Here is a 14,654-nt window from a genome sequence, read left to right as displayed (position 1 = left end):
TTCTGTATTTTCTTTCTCTACACATCTTCCTCTGCCTCCCCCGCCCCCATCCACATGCAACCAGATACAACAGGGTTAGATCAACAGTCTCGTACAGTGGGGAGGTTTTCTTTTGAGCTCATGGGAAATTTCTCACATCTGAAAATCTAGTTAAGGCACATGTATTTATAATACCTAAGTTCTGTTTCTAGAATCTATTTCATGGCCTTGTCCATTTGATTATAATATGATCTTATGCAAGATTACCCACTGTATTACTTAGTTTTCTATTATGGAAACAAATTCCTCAGCTAAATCAACTTTGTGAGGAGAAAAGGCCTACCTGGGCTCACTGTTTTAGAGCTCTCAGCCCATATTCAGTTGGCCTATCGCTTTGGGAGGAGTGGTGAGGCAGAACATCCTGGTGAGGCTATGAAGCTGAAGAAGGTGCTCAGAGCAAACCTGGAAGCAAAGAGGAGGTAACAAAATCCCAATATTGCCTTTAAGGACATGTCTCTAATGTCTTCCACTAGACTTCTTAAAGGTTCCACCATCTCCCAACAATTCCAAGGCTGAGGATTAAGCCTTTAACACATGAGCCTTGGGGAAACGTTTATCCAAAGCAGTTGGTACCAGTCTGGGGTGAGTGAACTGGCTACACCTTGCCGCATCAGGCCTCCTCCAGGCCGTCTCCTACCAAGCAACATGCTAACATGTTAGAAGAATTCCTATCCCAGAAAAATACACAAGACCTTTAATTTAATTATATTTTGGTTTTTCAAGACAGTATTTCTCTGTGTAACAGTCCTGGCTGTCCTAGAACTCATATTGTAGGCCAGGCTGGCCTCAAGCTCACAGAGATCTGCCTACCTCTGCCTCCCAAGTGCTAGGATTAAAGGCATGCACCACCATGCCCGGCAGGACATTCTTAAAGAGACAAGCCTTTTGCTTGTCTGGGAAAATAAATAAATAAAGAGCCTTAAAGAACATCCATGTGAGATGTAAGCTTTCAGGGTATGAGGGAAATTAACATACAAGATGGCTTGCAGACGTGGATCAGTGGATAACAATCCCTTGTCCTGTAAGCCTGATGACCTGCGTTTGATCCCCAGAACCCACTTAAAGGTAAAAGGAGAGAACCTACTCCAAAAAATTGTCTTGTGACCCCCACATGCATACCATAGAATATACATGCTCACGTACAAACCCCTTTTTATCTCTTTCTCGCTGTTTCTCACTCTCTCTCACACACACACCACACATATGTAACGAATAAATAAGCAAACAACTTAAATAAACACAGAAGCATTTTATTCTGACACTGGTTCTAAGCACACCTCCTCTTCACGTGTCTAACTCGATGCATATCAAGCTGCCCTTGTTGCAAATCCTGCTTCAGTCATATAACAACTAGGGATATAGGAATACTTTTCTGGGCTTTCCATTCTTCGTTTACAAAACAGACAGAGGCATTCATCCAGAATTGTCACTTTACTGAAAAGACAACATTTAACAGAATATAATATGTTACCAAGTAGATGCTGTTTTAGAACTAAGCAACAGAAAGCCAGCAAGGGCATACAGGGGAATGTTCTCAATTTGAAGGCTTCCCAGGAAAGATGGGCTTCGGTAGCCTGGGAAATTGGAGCAGAACTGAAACTGACAGTTCAGGCCCGAGCCCAGGGGGAAGAAGCAGGCTGACATGCTTATAGGAGGGCAGGAAGACCAAACAATCCCGACCTAAGAAGGAAAGCCCCGGAAAGAAACAATACAAAATGACGTGAGAGGGCGCAGTGTGTGGATGCTAGAAAGCTGAGCAGAGGGGGGCTGATCATGATTTCACTGGAATGTGGCAAGTGGGAGGCCCTAATATTATCAAACTGAATTTCTATGTCTAAAGGACTCCCCTCCCACACGTCATGGGGCAGGCCAGAGGCACCAGTGGGAAAATCGTCCACAGTGGAGGGAATAGTTCACTAAAGGCTGGATAGAGGGGATACAGGAAACGGGAATCAAGAATGCTTCCTGGCTTTTGTCAGGACAGCAAGGGACCAGTACTGGTAGCACTGGAGAATGGCAAGTAAGAAAAGACCAGCCTCAAGAATAAAGGCAATCCGTCTGTTTTGGATAAGGTCATGTTCGGTGACTGGAACTAGCTCCCTCCATGCCATGCAGATGAGAGTGTGCACCTCTAAGAGAGTCTGGATCTCCCTGCATTTAAGCTTACCCCTGCTTCTCACTCTATCCCAGTGTCACATGTCCTAAGACCTTGATGAATTCATAACCAAGTCTTCCCGGAGGCAGATAGTCATGCAAGCTCTCCAGAGGAAGCCAGCAGTGAACTCATCACCTGTATTTCCCTAGGTTTAACTTGGGCCCCTGACACCATCAGCAGTTCCCCAGATTCTGTACTGAGACTCCTCCATGAGGATGAAGTGTTCTGTTTTGTTTTGTTTTTTGTTGTTGTTGTCATTGTTTGACATAGACTTTCACTATGAAGCCAAGCTGTCCTGGAGCTTCTGATCCTCTTGCCTCAACTTCCCAAGTGCTGGCTGGGATTACAGTTATCAGCTACCTCCATTTTTTTTTCCAGAGGGAGAATGAAAATTTCCAGAGGGATTGAACTCTATAGAAGGCAAAGTCTCATGGCTTAAGGGGAATCAGTATTAAAGAGCACAGAATCAGTAGGCCCAGAGGTCGTGTGTAGATTTCTTTGTATGCTCTTGGTAACCTCTTGCCTGGGTTGCATGTGCTGTAACAGACTCCCCAGGTCTGTGTCCTTCTATTCCTTTAAGGTATGCCTTGATGTACTGTCAGAGGTCAGATATTGGTCTCCTTGCTCATGAATTCTGCCCCTAAGGAAGCCTACCCTTATCCGGCGTTGCAGTTTAGCAGGAATTTGGTTGGCAGAGCTGTGTGGGTTTCTGGGCACCAGAATAGCAAGCAGGCTCGGAGGGAGCCAGCATCAGGAATTGAGGAAGGAAGTTCCAGATGGAAGCAGCAGAGTGTGAAGATGCTTGACTGTAGGCCAGCCCCGTGATGGGGAGAGGTGCAGGGGTTTGGAATGCCCCTAAAAGGCTCCACACTAGTGGGGCAGCTACTGAAGGAAGGCAAAGCCTATCGGCTTGCAGACCCGAAGGAGCGTCTGGTATTCAGCTCCTGCATTAATAAGATTTGGGGAATTAATTACTTCCAGGGTTGAAATCACCTTCACCATAAAAATATCTTGTCTACCATCCAGCAACCAGCAAGATCACCAAAGCCCTGTCCTTGGACAGAGATGGCAATCTGACACAAGTCCTGTGGGGCTTTCTTGGAGTCCTCAACACTCACCCTGCTTCCCATGCAATGTTAAGAAGGAACGGAAGTCCGACTCCAGGCTTTTCTAGATGATTTCAAGAAAACAGACAAGCACAGAGGAAATGGTTATATTAGTTTAAAAAAAAAAAGAAAGAAAGAAAGAAGAGAAAAAGATGGAAATTAAGGAACAAAAAGGACTATTTTTAGGAGGCAGAAATGGTGTGAGATAGTCTCAGTATCTCATCGAATCTTAGGTTCTTTAAGGAAGAGACAATAACATTGAGCATCAGTCTCCTCATCTATAAAACAGAAAGATTGTTCTCTAATTCACCTTTGTTAAAAAAAAAAAACTATTTGAGATGTCAACCCCCAACCCCCCCCCCATTGAAAGCTTCTGTGACAAACTAAAAGAGGTTGTCCTACAAAAGGGATGGGATGGAAGGAGGGCTCTGTAAAAAGCAGAGCCCTCTGTGACACCCCCAGAGCGTAGTTTTGGGGTTTGTTTTGTTTTGTGTGGTTTCTTTGTTTCTTCTTCATTTTCTTCTTCTTCTTCTTCTTCTTCTTCTTCTTCTTCTTCTTCTTCTTCTTCCTCCTCCTCCTCCTCCTCCTCCTCCTCCTCCTCCTCCTCCTCCTCCTCCTCCTCCTCCTTCTCCTCCTCCTCCTCCTTCTCTTCCTCTTCTTCTTCCTCTTGTTCCTCTTCTTCTTTCTCTCCTCCTCCTCCTTCTATTGACGTTCTCCTACTTTTATATAGCTATCTCCTCCCTTTCTACCAGAAGAACCATGCTTCCAGCATTTGGCTATCCTGAACACCAAGACCACATCCTTCCAGCCTCATCAGAGGCCCCAAGTATCAGGTAGACACTTCTACAAGAGGCATGGAACAGCCCCATGGAAAGATGACTCCTGAGGCACCAGCTTATAGCCAGGGAAGCCTGAAGCATCCACTCAGTCTAGAGGTTTCAGCTGCAGCCCCGGGGATCTCTGGAGATCTACTGAGGCAAGTTAGTGAGTGAGTGAAGGAAAGAAGCCATGACTGGGGTCTCCCAGTCCTGCCTCAGCCATAATAGCTGGGATCTCACTGTAATTGAATATGAGTACCTTACATACTTTTGTTTTCAGAAATGGTTCTGTGTCACTAAAATGTTTATAAAACATTTCTCTGTACTAATAAATTTTATAATGGAAACAAAGCCTAGAAGGGAAAAATTAATCATACTTAAGACTCCTTTGGAGTCAAATATCAAATCCAACAAAAGAATTCTACTGGGAAAGGTGCCCATGCTATTGACCCCAAGCGAATGAAACATGCACTGGATTTCATTTGCCCTTGTGTTCTCACTGTTCCTTTCTTCAGTCTCCTCCATTCACTTAATTCCTAATACAGCTAAGACAGGTGGAGATGCTGGCACTTGGAAAATGTAGCCTGTGTTTCCTCTCAGGAAGTCCCTCAGACCCTCCTCTCAGCTCAGTTTTGTGCATCTGTTGTGCTTGATACCCTGTGCACAGACACCCAGGGGACAGGTCATCAATCTGTGTGATCCATGTTAAACATGGTACCCATAAAACTCAGAGTTCGACAGACATTTTCATGGATGAGGAGAGAGAGAGAGAGAGAGAGCACATGAAAGCAAGAATTCTCTAGCCTCTCCAGTCAAAGCATGCCAAAAGCATCCTTCTACAGTTTTTCCTTCAGATAACAAAGGGCTAATGCTGTAAATACTTTCTTAAGGGAAGCTGGGCAAGATGTACTTGAGAACATTAAAAAAAAAAAAAAAAAACTTAGGCTGGCATTGGAGAGGAAAAAGCCAATATATTTAGCCACCCATGGCATGCCAAGGCCTTATTGAGACAGAAATAGGCACTGTAGGAGGAATCTCAATTAAATATTTTTCTAAGCAGTTAGTTCTGGGCTTTGCCTGAACATGGATATAGAGCTGGGGTGAAGCACGGGACAGAAAACGCAGATGATTTGAATGTGACTTTCAAATCATCCCAAAACTTAGCTTCTGGTAATGCAAATTTGATGACCCCAGAAGAGGGGACAGTGATGGTGTTTTGCCCTTCACAGTCCGAAGGCCAGGACATCCTTCTTGCAAGCACTTTCCAGGACCTCCTACATGAGAGACCAACTTCCACCCTCACACGTACTGTGTGTGATGTGGCACCGTTTCTCTGAAATATCCTTCCAGGTTCTACTCAACCATTTCCCATTAGGCAAGTCTGTGAGAATTCTGCCTAATCTAGAAAGTTCCCTGGAATTTTTTTGAGGGGAAACTATGATGCTTTGGGCATGGGACCATGCCACACACTCTATTTGTCTTTTCTCTGTTAAAATAGGCAGCATTTTGGTCCAGGGCGCTGACGGGAGCACACGGATGGGTTCTCACACCAGGCAGAATGAAGATGGTAGGGTACCTGTCAGCACTGCAGGTGGTCTAGCCTTGCCCGTCTGCCAACATCTGCACATGTGAAAGATCACAGACACCCCCTCTCCCACAATTTGGTTCATACTGTTCTCACTTAAAAATGTATCATCAAAATCCAAATGTATCTGAGTACTCTTTTATAACATGAACTTTAACATCTATACCCTGCAGCCTCATTTGGGAGTCATGTGTCACCAGCTGTTAAACAAGTAGGTTGTTTCTTGTTGTTATTATATTAAAACAAACACCCTCAGGGTGAGGGTTGTGCTCCTCTCCAATCATTTCAAAAGGCAAGTATTGCCCGGGAGGTAAGAATGGAGGTAGGCCTTGCAACTGCCATCCGACTTTAATCTTGATGTTGGGATTCATTAGTTCTCAGATGTGGCTCAGACGACTTAGCTCTTAGCCTTTTTGAAGAAAAGATACTTATCTTACAGGGTTGTCTTAGAAACCAAATAAGATAATCAACGTAAAGTGCTTAAACCAAGGCCATCATTGACATTGGCCATTGCTTGTGAGTGGACTCCCTAAACTTAGATGGTTGTATTTTCTGAATTATATTCTCCTTGAATTTCTGGACCAGCAAGTTTGCAGTTCTTATGCCCTTTGAACCATATTGAAATTGCCTTTTAAGAGGATTGTGCCCATCTATATCCTGAAGGCAGTTTGTGATGACACTGGCTTTCTCCTGAAGTCCTTTTTGAACTCCAAGTGTTTGTGTTTGGCAATCTGGAATTCCGTGAAACAGTTGGCTTAACCCTGATGGCCCCATCCTCTGGAATCTCTTCAACCCTGGTTTTCATCTCCCTGCCTCCTGGCTTCTTGTTTGATGTCTCTGCTGTCTCCTGCCTTGCCTTTAGCGGCTGCTTTCCTCAGAGCAGGCGATGCAGAGGCTGCTGAATCCAGAGAATCAGCAATCTCATCTTTCTCTTTGTGTCATAGGATTCCCCTTAGCTTTCTAATGGACACCACTGGTTCCAGCTTGTGGCTAACATCTTCATCACGTATGTACTAATTCCATGTGGATAGCCCATCTTGTCAAGTCTCCTTTTCTAAAACCGAATGGACCAGTCCTCCTTAGCTGCAGCTGCCTCACAGCAGAAATGCCCAGATCCAGAGTGGCCCGTGGCTATGTCTGTGAGGGGTTAGTTATCTTGCCCAGTGCTCACTGTGAGCAGCACCTGAGCAAGCACTCCTGAGCAAGCGTGTGTGCCTGGGAGGAAGAGCTATGGTCCATATGCTGCTGGGCCTCTTATTTCTGGGGCTGTGTTAAGATGGAGCATGGTGGCAGGTACTGCTTCCCTTGAGGCAGCTTGGAAGCAAAGAGAAGGTCACGGGGACTCCTCCAAGTAACAAGTTAACTGCACAATGCTGGTCAGCACGTGACAGACAGAGGAATGAGCAGAACGATGGAGTTTGTCCTTGCTGGGTAGCAAGCCTCTCCCTCCCGAAGCAGTAATGTCTGGTGAGGGACACTTTCCGACAACTGAGCCGCCTGAAAGAAGCAGGGACCACCCGAGATCCCTGAAAGAGATGCTCTCCAACCTGTATTGCCACCTGCAAGTTGTGGAATGTACTCTAGGTGTCCAGCTTTTGTGAGTCCTCACTCAGGCTGGGTTTGGCTTTGGTGGTATAGCTGTCTGTAAGTCATTTCTGCTCCTCTAAATAACCCCTTACTCAAATTCCTGTAAGTAATTCCAATAAAACTCATTGGTTCACCAAGTTAGACTTCAATAGTATCCTTCGTTCTCTGTCTTCAAAGAGTAAATGTTTGTTCGTGACCCCTCAGGAATAGTTTCAGACAACAGTTCTTTCCTGTGGCTGTCTTTAGGGGGGGAATTTCCCCACAAGCTGCCATTTATATCTCACGAGCCACAATTATTTCACATGGCTTTTCTTGAACCAACTTATGGTGAAGAAAATAGGACTTCCTGTAGTCCAATCAGGGTAAGCATAACAATGGAGGCCAGGCCACGATTCCTGAAGGTGGGGCTGCTTCTTCCTGCAGCATTCCTACTGGTGCCTTGATCCTCAGGCAAAGACTCCATTGAGAACCCAAGAGACCTGAGCACTGGCTGTGAGTGTTAAAATCTACCTGGATGTCCTTGAGTGAATCATCCTGTCTTCCCTGTTCAGTGTCCGAATGGCAACCCCCCTTGTAAGAACCAAGGAGAAGATTTGGGAGGCACCTCATCAGCTTGAAGTACCAGCGGAAATGAAAAGAGCTGAGAGTGCTTAAGGAATACTCTCCCACCGTAGAGGGAGTTCTAGAGCAGTCAAGCAGGAAAGCTCTGGTTCCTTACTGTGGACTGCCAGGCTGCCTTCTCTTAAAGCCTACTCCCCAACCATGGCCTCACCATGGGTCCCTACCTTCCACAGCCACAGATATCTTTGAAACTGAAGACTCTTGAAAAAGAATAGGTCCATGCCTCTCTGAGGCCCATGCCCACCTATTTCAAGCCTCACGTCAGGAGCTCTGGAATGCTATGGCTTTATCTGGAATTTCAAGATCTCACCCCCTTTTTTGACCCAGACTCTTGAGGTCTGTAAAGGCCAGGCAGGAAAGACTTCAGAAAACAGCTGTCCAGAGCCTAAGCTCCAGATTTAGCCTCAGTATTGGAATCCGAGCTTCACTGTTCAGTAGGCAGTCGATCTGAGGCTAATCATTTGGCCTTTGAACTTCAGTTTCCTTGTCTTTAAAATGAGGAGAAAGATGTGTACCTCACAAGGCTGATCTGGGACAAGGTAAATATTCAAATTGCTTAATACTGGGCAATGGCAGAGAGCAAGAACTGGTCAAAGAAGCCGGGGCTTCCACTCTGTGTGTACCAGTTGCTGAAGAAAATCTAAAGGACCCAAGTCTAGCGCTTCCATTCTGCTGAAAAGATAGGAGATTTGAGAAGAGTCTAGGCCACAGGGCTGGCGCAACCATGAGCTACGAGTTTCTATTTCCTTGTTTCTTTTTGTTTTCTGAGACAGGGCCTTGCCATATAGTCCCGGCTGACCTGGAACTTGCTATATAGACCAGGCTGACCTCAAATTTGTTAGAATCTTTTTGCCTCTGCCTCCCAAATGCTGGAATAGGGCTGATTCTGTAATGTTTCCTTGTCTATAGAAGAGCAGGGGCTATGCGGAGTGAGCTCTGAGGTCTGTCTCTGTGGTAAATGTTCACAGGCTTCCTTTCATAGCTTCCTTGTTTTCCTATGACAAAGCCTTCTGCTATCTCTGGCTTTCATATGTGGCTCACGAGGCCTGTCTGCTTTCTGCCGTTTATACCCAAAGGTCCTCACCATCCTTGGGTACAGTTGGTGTAGCATCTGCATCCCGTACCGATGCAGCTGCTCTTCCTCCGTCTCCCTCTGGGGCTGCTCCCCAGTTTCTAGGAATTGCATCATTTCCACAGGCCCCTTCTTTCTTTTGTCCTGCCCAAATTCCTGGCTCCAACGGCCAGGTAGGAAAGCAGTTTGGTTAGAACCAAGCTGGCACTTCCTCAGAACCTCCCCTGCCTCTGGCACATTCCTTGTATTTGGGCAGGACCCAGAGAGCTGAAGAATTCCTCTCCCTCCTTAGCGTGGGTCCTTGTGTTGGCATGCCAACAGCCCCAAATATTTAAAGCAATCATGAAAATGAGCTCAGAGTCCCATGCCAGAGCCTTGAAAGGAATTAGGCTAAAAACGGGACAAAGGAAGAGGTGAGGCCAAACGGAAAATGCCATGAAAGGCACTGCCCAGCATGGCTGGAGCCCAGGACTCTCCTCACTGGCTCCATTCATCTGTAGCCAGGCACTGTGCTGGGCACTGCAGAGAAAAAGTTGAATGGATCACTCTCCCAGCAGTTGAGGAGCAGTCTAGCCAGGGAAGCCACAGACAAGCACAGCACAGTGCGGTTAAGTATAGACAAGACGCACTGAAGGCACGAAGAAGCTACCACAGCAATGTGTCTCCCAGAGTCTGACCCCAGGCCTTGCCTAGAGCAGGTGTTCCCTCCTGGGGACAAGACAAAAGATGTGCTGCTTACAGGAAGTAGGGCCATAGCACACGTGAAGGTACAGGAGAAGCTCACAGTAGCTCGGAAGGAAGAAAGTGGGGTTCAGCGTTGACCGCTTTGTAAACCACTAAGGCCTTGGCCTCTCCATGGGCATGTTTATGTGCACATAACACACCAAACAGAACATGGAATTAGGTTCAGATTACAGTTTAAGGTTTTCAAGAAATGCTGACAGAATGGATCCTCGGAGTTAGAAGCAACGTTTTTGAGCAGGAAGCCTCCTCAGAAGATGCCCCCCCCCTCCGTGCAAGCAGGGTGAGTGGAGCAGTGACCAGAACAGCAGCACCTTCCTACAGGAATCCAGGCAGCTGCCCCCCTGGAAGGGACATGGGTCCCTCCTATGTCACAGGAGTGAAGGAAGAGTGTGCTTAGCAGGCTTGGAGAATTGGCAGCACCCCTGGCACCCAGCACAACACTGGGGAAAGTGCCAAGGTCAAAGACAGATGCTGGATGAGAGTAAGGGAGCCTCAGGCTATCCAGTTACGTAGAGGAGAGAGAGGAGCTAGGCAGGTCCAGTGCCTCATTCTGTCAGAGCACACTATAGTCCTCACAACAGGGCTAAAATATAAAATTGACCTGAATCTAGGGTGCTGGGCAGCCATAGGGAAGCCTCCTGGAGAGAAAATGGCCAGAGTGAAAGCAGCTCATGCTAAATGGCCAACACTGAAGCTACCCAACACTGAGGGCTGCTTGCCATCATTATCACCGATTTTTTTTTCTTTAAATGCTTCTAGCACTTACATGGCACTTAGGAACCAGGCCATGCTAAACCTTGGTCCTCACAACAACCTGAAGAGATCAGAATTCTTCTTAATCCCATTTTACAGAGCAAATGATCCCTCCCCCCAGAAAGATCAAGATTTGTGCCGTGTATGTTTAACAACAGGAAAGGGTCATGGTCTAGACTGTTCTCCTCACAGAATTCATGTGTTAAAGTTCTAACCACTAGCACTCACGGTACAGAGACACGGACAGAGATACCGTGTGAGAACAATGGTCTGAGAGTGGCATCGACAAGCATCTGGGCTCCAGGCCCTCACCACTTTGCTGTCAGCCTGAGGCCACTCTTCCAGCCTTCAACACTCCAGAATGGATTTCTGGTGTTTAATCCCCAGCTGGGTGCTCTACTACAACTCCCTGCAGATTATCACGGAAAGCAATAACCAGCAGCACCTTAGAGATAGGGGGAGTCGGTCTTCAGAGAGCATGGGGTACCCCGCAAAGGATGAGTGCTTAGCTGTGTCTGACTCTCAGGAACCAGAGGCCCCAACAATCCCCAACTGGATTCCAAAAAAAGGAAGACCCAAGATGGCTTGGAACTGGACAGCAATAGTTCAGTGGTATCTTCTTGGACAGGATCAGGGCTTGAATGTAATGAATTTAAAACTGACGTTTAAAGATGTCAAAACTCAAAGCCTGCAGCAAGGCAAAGCCACCGGAAGCACAGAGTAATGGGGGTTCCAGGACTGACCGGGTTCCAAAGTTCCCAGGGTTCCAAGGGCATCCTGCAACTTTCAGGAACTTGAATTTCTATGGTGAAAACTGACTTTAAAAGGAACAGGCCACTAGACAGCAAAGTAGCTAAAAGAAGTAAGTATTTTCATAAGGAGAGGGCCCTGGGGCTCAAGGGCGAAGGCTCTGAATGTCAGAGGACAAAGGAGAGGTTTGTCCCATGGAAGGTATGGGAGAAGAGAGAGGTCCTCACAGTGGAGTAAAGAGCCAGCCGGGTATATGGGCATCATGTGAAATGTGTATGTGTGCATGTATATGCTGTGGTGTGTGTTCCTGAGCACGCACTGCATGATGCATATGATATGTGTTCATGTGTTCATGTGTGCGCAAATGTTTCTGGCATATGCAGCAGGCATGCAAGCATGTGTGCATGTGATATCTGCCACGGGTGGCCGTGTGGTGTGTGCTCACTTGTGCATGTGCGTGGCTGCCGTGAGAAGTCCAGGCTTGCAGAAACAGCGGCGGGACTGGAGCAAGCTGCGGGGTGGGGGGGAGAGGGGGGAAAGATGCAGCCAGCAGAAACCTTCCATAGCGAAGAGGGGGCTGGGATATGAGTCAGCACGAAGAGCCGCTGGGTTTGCAATCATAACTGTGGTACTAAGTTGCAGTTCAAGTGATATCCCAATGTCCCGTGCTTCTCGTTCATCATTTCCACACTTCCAGCAAGCAGGGCTTACCATCTGCACAATGTCCAGCCAGCGGAATATGAATGAAGAGGAAATTGCAGCACAGTCCCCATAATCTGTCTGATCCTCCGGGATATTAGTAGAGACATGAGTCTTCACTCAGCTGAGCGGCAATGTCCTGAATGCTTCTCAGCAGGAAGTCTCCCCTTTCATCTGGCGGAGAGGCAGCTCTACAATGAGAATAGAGTGACAGCTTTCCGGTCTCCCCGAGCTCCCTTGCTACCTCTAAACCCCACTGCTCCCCAGTTGCTGCAAATGATCTTCACGTGCTGACAGGCTACACAGTTCAAGACAAGACACTGGCGGGAGTCTGTATGGTGGGGGCGGCGAAGTGATGTGGATGTCGAGTGACAGGGTCAGGAACCTATCTGCCCACTCTCCCAACCCGTCCCCCTTCTGCCCTGCTGATGTGTCCTCTGCAGTCCTGCATCTTTCATCTTAGGCAAGTCATGGAAACTATGTAAACCCAAACTTCTTCGAAGGAAAATCAGCAGGCTCAGAACTGCCTGTCTTATAGGACTGTGGGGAAAGAATGATGTGTCCCAAGGGAAGGCTCCTCTCAATGTGCTAGGCACACACAACACTCTGAGCAATAGGATTGCAGGTGCTGTTTACTATAGGCCATGAGAAGTCTAAGGTGTTTTAGCTATAGCAACTAGTTGAATGTTCACAGTCCTGTAAACCCAGCCTCTATCAATATTGTCATGTTACAGAGGACAAGCCTGAGGTACCAAGACCTCCTGTAGCTTGCCTGTGCTCCAACAGAGCTGAGATTCCAACAAAGGCAGTTTGGCCTCAGAAACTGAGTAAAATAGTTCAAAGTTGAGGCATTGGTGGATGAGCAGACAGAGAGCGTGGACACCTGTGAGCCTCTGCAAGCGACAGGTTACCTAGGCAACTTACTGACAACCTGAAGGCTGGAAATGCTCACCCAGCACCACGAGGTCCAGAAAATGCAGCTAAACATTTAACGCTGACACATGGCAGCCTTGCCTACCTAAGCTGGCAGTGGAGCTGCTTCTCTTTATTCACCTGGCTTGGTATGCCACAGCTTGAAAGGACAGAACTGAAAGATGTAGAAGTCACATAAATCGTAATCATACACCTGAAGGAACTGAGATGAGAGAAACGGCCAGACCACAGTCTTTCAAAGTGAGATGGCCTTACTTTGTGACAAGGACATTCCTATTTATGAGTGTCTGATGAAGTCGTTGGACCTGCATCTCCCCTATTTTCTGCCTGAATTCAGATACGCAGAGGTCTGGGACAGAGGTGACAATTGTGTGGATCAGAACCTATGCCCAGGACAGGTGGTCACTCTTCCAACTCAAGCATGCCTAGCCTGGAAAATCACCATCAGTGATACTGGCTAATGCTGCTCCTACACCTGAATCCTGCACCCCTAGCTCCAGGGTTCCTTGAAACTTCCCCAGCCATCAGGATCGGAAGGAACCCTCGAAGCTCCGGGATCACAAGAACAGCAGGTAAAACTCTGCTCCTTCATCAGGCAGGCCAGGATTCCTGCCTTCTGTTCATGAAGGTATGTTTGCTGATTAACCACCTAGCTTCCCTGTCTTTGTTTCCACCTTACCAAAGAGGAAGCAGACACTCCTCTCCTGCCAAGCTCGGGAGAGTAAAGATTGAAAATCAGATTCCTGAGCAAATGCTGAGTACTAGGTGCAGGCTGTTTACGGCCGTGCCATGCTCCAGACGCCTTCTTCACCATGCTCCAGTGCCTCCATGCCCCAGACATATAGCATCTATATAGACAAGGGTACGAACTGCACAGGAAGACTTCAGCACCGCCATGGTGCTGGCACTGTAAAGCTGGGTGTTGCGATTGCCTCCCATGGAGGTCTTATTCCACGTGCCGTTTGATTTATGATGGTTTGGGTTTCCTCTTATCTCCCTTCCTAAGGAGATACCCATCTTTTGGCAAGGACTGTGCCAAGTTCGCCTTTCATTCGATGCACTGGAGCACATAAACATTCAAAGTCAAAGTACAAAGTCAAGGTAAGTGTGTTAAACTAAGTAATCAGAAATTAAAAAAGGAGACAGATGCAGTGGTGTGCACCTTTAGTCCCAGCACTTGGGAGGCAGAAGTAGGTGGATCTCTGAGTCTGAGGCCAGAGTTCCAGGGGCTAAACACAGAAACCTTATTTCAAACAACAACAAAAAAAAAAAAACTAATTGATTGATTAGTTAGTTAATTAATTAATTAAATTTAAAAAGGAGTCACTTGTAACAAAGAGCAGGAAGCATGGATTTTGTTAAGAGCCTGTGGTGGCTGTCTTTATGGATGTCAAATAGTCCACACCAAGGGCCTTGTTCTCTCCATCACGGCATTCCAAGTCCTATCAAGGAGACACGGTTATCCCTGTGAATACAGGAGAAGTGAGAAGCAAGGAGGTTAAGGCACCCATCAAAGGTCAGGTGCCAGGTTTGTATCACAGCTGAAGTTTTAGCCCAGACGCATCTGACTCGCCAGGAGGAGTAGACATGCTACCTTCTGCTGTCTGGCCAAGGGCCATGCTTGGTATGTTCTAAAATGGGATTTGCATCTTAAATAGTTGAAGAAAAAAAACGTTCTATTACATAAAATCGGATGGAATTATTTTGGTGTTCATAAACCTCTATCAGGACTCAGACCCATTTGTTCATTTATGCCATACCTGTCTGCCCTTCTGCTCTGGGACACAAGCTA

At 46.8% G+C, this 14,654-nt stretch overlaps 1 long non-coding RNA gene across 2 annotated transcripts in view; it reads right to left on the bottom strand.

The window, feature by feature from the left end:
• Positions 1 to 12,247, bottom strand: part of LOC132648087 (uncharacterized) — a 30,906-nt gene extending 18,659 nt beyond the window's left edge. Inside the window, exon 1 of one of the 2 annotated variants that reach the window (XR_009586463.1) lies at positions 11,942 to 12,247. This is a non-coding gene — a long non-coding RNA (uncharacterized LOC132648087). The remainder of the gene's footprint in view (positions 1 to 11,941) is intronic. The other variant, XR_009586464.1, reaches the window with a different exon arrangement.
• Positions 12,248 to 14,654: the final 2,407 nt, after the last annotated feature.

This window comes from Meriones unguiculatus, chromosome 15 (assembly GCF_030254825.1).
Source record: "Meriones unguiculatus strain TT.TT164.6M chromosome 15, Bangor_MerUng_6.1, whole genome shotgun sequence".
NCBI lineage: Eukaryota > Metazoa > Chordata > Mammalia > Rodentia > Muridae > Meriones > Meriones unguiculatus.
This window is presented reverse-complemented; position numbering and strand designations above follow the sequence as displayed.